The 5,515-nt window shown below is 49.1% G+C and overlaps 1 non-coding gene across 1 annotated transcript; it reads right to left on the bottom strand.

The window, feature by feature from the left end:
* Nucleotides 1-319: 319 nt before the first annotated feature.
* On the bottom strand, nt 320-426 carry LOC140692272 (U6 spliceosomal RNA). The gene has a single exon (XR_012067842.1). It is a non-coding gene; the product is annotated as a U6 spliceosomal RNA (small nuclear RNA).
* Nucleotides 427-5,515: the final 5,089 nt, after the last annotated feature.

Genomic DNA, 5,515 nt, shown 5'->3' with positions numbered 1-5,515 from the left:
ACATAGTTCCCTGTGCTAGACAGTAGGACCTACTTGTGTACCTAGTTTGTATAGGGTGGTTTATATCTGCTAATCCCAAACTCCTGATTTATCCCTCCGCCTTACCCCGTTCCTCCACCCTACCCTGTCCCCTGTGTTAACCATCGGTTTCTTTTCCATGTCTGCGAGTCCAGTCTGTTTCTGTTTTGTAAATAGGTTCCTTGGAGTCTTTTTAAAATGGAGTTATGTATGTATGGATGGGTGTCTTGACTTACTTTCAGATCCCACCTAGAAGTGATGGCATAGGATATCTGTCTTTCCCTGGGTGACTGACTTCACTAAAACTATGGAACGCTTCACGCATGGGCGTGTGTCGTCCACGTTCAGGGGCCGTGCTGATCTTCTCTGGATGGTTCCCATGTTAGTCTATGTCCTGTGGCAGCAAGCGCTTTCCTTAGGGTTTTTGTCTCAACCTGAAAGCCAGCCCGGAGACTGAAGGTCTTCTAGTTGCGTCCACTATCTGCCTAGGACCCTCTCCACGAATGTTTCCCATTTTCTCTCACCCTTTTGCCTTGGCATCATTGAGTACGAAAACGCTCCGTCTCCTGAAGCCTTGCAGACTGAAGCTGGACAACGGGAGGTAAACGTCAGAGAAATGGCCACAACAGCTCCTGTGCAAACCATCCTCGGGCCTGTTTTCGGGGGAGCCGCTCAGAGAGTTGAGCCGAACACCCCAGGACATCATCAGAGGCATTTCAAACTGCTCGAGCCGTTTCGATGACCCCGATGTGTGGAAATCTCCTACCAGACTGACCCCCTACTCCCGGCCCTGAATCTGGTTTCTCATCTGCTCCGACGATTCACCTTTGTGCTGTACTTTGGTTGTCCACACAAGTGCCTCTTAGGCGATACCTGACTGCTTGCTCCCTAGGCCTAGCTTCAGAAGCCCATCGACACCACCGCCTCCTGAGACGAGATACTACAACGGCAACAGTTTCCTTGAACAGACCTGTTCTCAGAACTAAGAAACTGGGTCCATGAAACGCAGGCCCCCTAGGAAACCATTCCCTCCCTCCTGCCCCCAGACCGCACGCACGCACGCACGGACGCACACGCACACGCACACGCACAGTCAACAGCCCAGCTTTTAATGTGTAAAACTTCCAGGGAAGTTACAGAATAGGGAAATGTTGGGGTCCAGAGTAGGCTGCCCCAAAATGTGCCCGATGGATTATGCTGAATGAAAGGGACTTCACAAGTGGCCAAGGGGGAGGGTATAGGTCAGTGGTAGAGTGTGTGCTTAGCAAGCAAGCACAAGGTCTTGGGTTAAATCCCCAGTACCTCCGGTCAAAAATAAATGCATAAAATCGAATTCCTCTCCCCGCCCGCCCCCCAAAGTATACACTGCTGTATGTCAACTCTGTCTCAATAAAACTGGAAGGAAAAAAAGGAAGGAAAAAAAAAAAAAAAGCATGATTTAACAAAAGAAAGAAACAAACAAAGAAAGAACTGCCCGAGGCAAGAGGAACACTCTGTCCCTCCTTTCTGCCTCCCTGGAAGCAGGGGAAAAAGAATTTTTTTTTTTTTTAAAGTCTCCCATCCCAGAGGAATCTATCAAGTCAGAGGTCTGCTTCCATGCCCTTCCATGATTCTCAAACGGTTTAGTGGGGTTTACCCAGGTTAGGAAAAGGAGGGGACTCCTTTGGCCTGAGACCAGGCGAGATTCTCCCCCTCCCTCCCGCCTCCCTCCGTGCAGTTGGGACGGGGTGGCCTAAGGGTGGGGAAATTGAAACCAAAAAACAAAAGCCGTTCAACGGAGAGGAGCCGGAGGCCAAGTCAAAGGCTCTGACCTGAGCACAGAGCTTTCTGCATTTGAATGAAGCGATTGAACGAGGCCCTGCCGAATGGATCCTCCTGACGTCCCCGCCCCCGCTTCCAGGAGACAGTCCAGTCGATTTAGGACCCGATTTGGGACCGATCGGTGGAGGAGGCCTGGGCGGCGGCGGCAGTGGAGGCGGCGGCGGCGGCGGCGGCGGCGGCGGCGGCGGCGGCGGCGGCGGCGGCGGAAGCAGCGGCGGGGGGCGGGGGGGGTGCGCGGGCGGGGGCGGGACCAACGGTCGCTCCAGCTCTGCCTGCCTGCCTGCCTGCCTGCCTGCCTGCCTGCCTGCCTGCGGGGCTGAGGCCTGAGGGCCACGCTGGTTCCTGCCACTCAGGGAAACTTGTGCGGGTGTTGCCGAAAGATCGCCCCCCCCAACCCCGTCCCTGACGAGCCAAATAACCCAGAGACAGGGTCTTAGAGTTTAGAAGAAAAGAGGCAGCTTGATTGCTTTGCTGGGCAAAGGGGACTCACAGCAGGCTAGTAGTGCCTTCCAAACTGTGAACCCGTCTTGGGGTTGGGGTTTCATGCTTCTGTGGACGAACAGGTTGGAGCATGAAAGGGAATCACAACAGGCGGGAGCATAAAAGGTGCTCATGATCAACAAGGGTCTCTGATAAAACTTCCTCCTAAATCTGGATGAGTGTCTGGTAACATGGGACCTCCTGGTGGTCTAGTAGGTCATCAGCCCGTGACCTTCTTTCTCTGGTCAGACTCACCCGGCGGCACCAGCGCCACGGAGGAACTCGGGGTGGGGGGGTGGGAGGGGGCTGGTCGTTCTCCTGAGCTTATCCTCCCGTGACTCCCTTCCTGGGGAAAGACTCAGACGTCAAACATGATTGTCAATTTGAACGATCAGAGGAAGGTCCAATCAAACAGTTAGAATCGACAACTTTAGCTGCTTTGAACAGTGGGCCTGGGGCTGGGAGCGGTGTCTGGTCAGTCGAGTTTGCTGATCGTTCTAAAAGCAAGCAGTAAGCATAAAGCCCAAAATTGGCTTAGCCTAAGTGCGGCCACTTCATGATTCCTCCTTCACTGGGGGCCGAGGCGTGGGGGAGGGCGGGGGTGGGGGACACGACTGAGGTGGCGACGAACTTCTCCGTGAATGCTCGGAGCCGAACTGCTCTCTGGGCCTAGGTCCAAAAAAGGCCTGAGTCTCAGCTATGACAGGTTCTCTCTCTTTCTGGGCACATGGACTGACTCGCCCCGCATCCTCCCATCCTGTCAGACCCTTCGGACACGCACCTCCACCCGAGGAGTTCTTTGGCCTCGTCCAGAAAAAACAAACACACGCACGAACAAAACCAACCGAGCACACAGAAACCCTGATGATCTCCTTGGACCCCATTCACTTCGGAGAGTCCCTCTCGTAGAAATCCCCTCAGCTCGATGATTTCACCATAGCCGCCTCCCTTTCTCTGCCGCAGTGACCCCCACCCCCACCCCCACCCCTGCGTGGGCCCTGTCCCTCTACCTATCAAAAACCAAACCCCAGGAGAAAAGAAAATCAGAATGCTGCTTTGAGCCACTGGATCTGTGAAAGGAACCAAACAGAAAGCCGAAATAACCAAACCAGCCGAACACCAAAAGCGAACAGACAGATACCCCAGAAAGAAGGGCACGCTGACCCCGGCCCCTTTCCTTCCTGGAATCAGGACATAACATACATCTACACCCCCCCCCCTCCCCGGCCAGGGCCTGTCTTTGCTCAACCCAATAGAAGAGCATTTATGTTTTGCCAGTTTTCTGGGTCCTTCTTTGTTTCATAAAACTGAGAAGAAATACGTGTGGAAGTTCTCTCCTATGAATTGAACAGACTGAAGATCCTTTAAATAACCAAATGAGGTGGAAGTGCCGAGAGTACCATACGGGAACACACCGAGACACATCATCATCAAATTGACCAAAATTAAGGGTAAGGAGAAAATATTAAAATGAGCGAGAGAAAAGCAACAAATAACATACAAGGGAACTCCCGTAAGGTTATCAGCTGATTTTTCAGCAGAAACTCTACAGGCCAGAAGTGGGTGGCACAACATATTTAAAGTGATGAAAGGGGAAAAGTGACAGCCAAGAATACTCTACTCAGCAAGGCTCTCGTTCAGATTTGAGGGAGAAATCAAAAGCTTCACAGATAAACGAAAGCTACAAGATTTCAGCACCATCAAGCCGGCTTTACAAGGAATGTTAAAGGATCGTCTCAAGTCATCAAACCCTAAGAAAAGAGAACAAAAACATGACAGAGAAAGGGAGGGAGGGAGGGGGGAGAGAGAGAGAAAGAGAGAGAGAGAGAGGGAGAGAGAGAGAGAGAGGAGACCTACAAAAGATGGCTTTGCCTGTTTAGGGTCTTCCGTTGTTCCTTATACATTTTGAAATTGTTTGTTCTAGTTCTGTGAGGAATGTCGTGAGTATTTTGACAGGGGTTGCACGGAACCTGCGGATTGCTTTGGGTAGTGTGGCCATTTTGATAGTATTGATTCTGCCAATGCAAGAGCACAAGACAGCTTTCCATTTCTTTGTGTCATTTCAGATTCTGGAGTATAGGTAACCTCCTCGATTAAGTTTATTTCTAGGCATTTTACTGTTTTTGACGCAATGGAAGTGTTTATCCCAGTTATAAAATTCTGGTTTTTAAAGTGGAGGAGGGGAAAAAAAAAAAAAAAAAAAAAGGAAAGGAAAGGCCACAAATGGCAAAATATCCTTCTTTCTTACGGGTGAATTGTATTCCATTCCGTGTGTGTATATGTGTGTGTGTGTGTGTGTGTGTGTGTGTGTGTGTGTGTCCCCTCTTTTTATCTATTCAAATATTGATGTGCACTTAGGATGCTTCCGTATCTTGGCCATTATAAATGATGTTGCTGTTAATAGCAGGGTGTGTGTATCTTTTTGAATTCATCCTTATTTTGCGGTTGGCTTTATTCCTTTGATAACTATGTAAGTTTAAAAAGCTAAAGCGCTAAACCTTCCTGGAAACAATGAACAGTACGTATATGTAAATTAAAAAATATGTGTGCAGTAAAAAATTAAAAAATAAATACATGAATAAAAAAGAAAGAAAGACAAGGAAATTAGCTATCAAGCCATGAAAGACATGGAAGAAACTTAGAAGACATCTTACTAAATCAAAGAAACCGGTCTGAAAATGTTACCAACTGGACAATTCCAACCAAAGGACATCCTGGAAAAGGCAAAGCTCTAGAAACAATAAAAAGATCGTGGTATCCAGGGGTTTGGGGAGAGGGAGGGAAGGAGGAATGAACAGATACAGCGTGTGGGATTTTTTTAAGGCGATGAAATTATTCCGTCGGATACCATAGTGGTGGCTACATGTCATTATGCATTTGTCAAAACCCATAGAACGTACGACATCAAGAGTGAACCGTCATGTAAACTATGGACTTTGATTGATAATAGCGTGTCCATGTCGGACCATCAGTTTGACCAAATAGGCCACACTGATGAGGGATGTTGAGGCGAGGGGAGGATATATGTGTGGGTGGGGAGGGCTGTGTGAGAACTCTCTGTATTTTCTGCTCAATTCTGCTGTGAGCCTGAAACTGCTCTAGGAAATAAAGTCTATTAATCAAAAAACAAAAACAAGAACAAACACAACGAAACAAAACAAAACAGCCAAATGAGGTGAACCAGGATTCAGTCATC

Source organism: Vicugna pacos, unplaced genomic scaffold, assembly GCF_048564905.1.
Source record: "Vicugna pacos unplaced genomic scaffold, VicPac4 SAC-SAT, whole genome shotgun sequence".
NCBI classification, from domain to species: Eukaryota; Metazoa; Chordata; class Mammalia; order Artiodactyla; family Camelidae; genus Vicugna; species Vicugna pacos.
The sequence above is the reverse complement of the archived record's forward strand: the minus strand, read 5'-3'. Positions and strand labels throughout refer to the sequence as shown.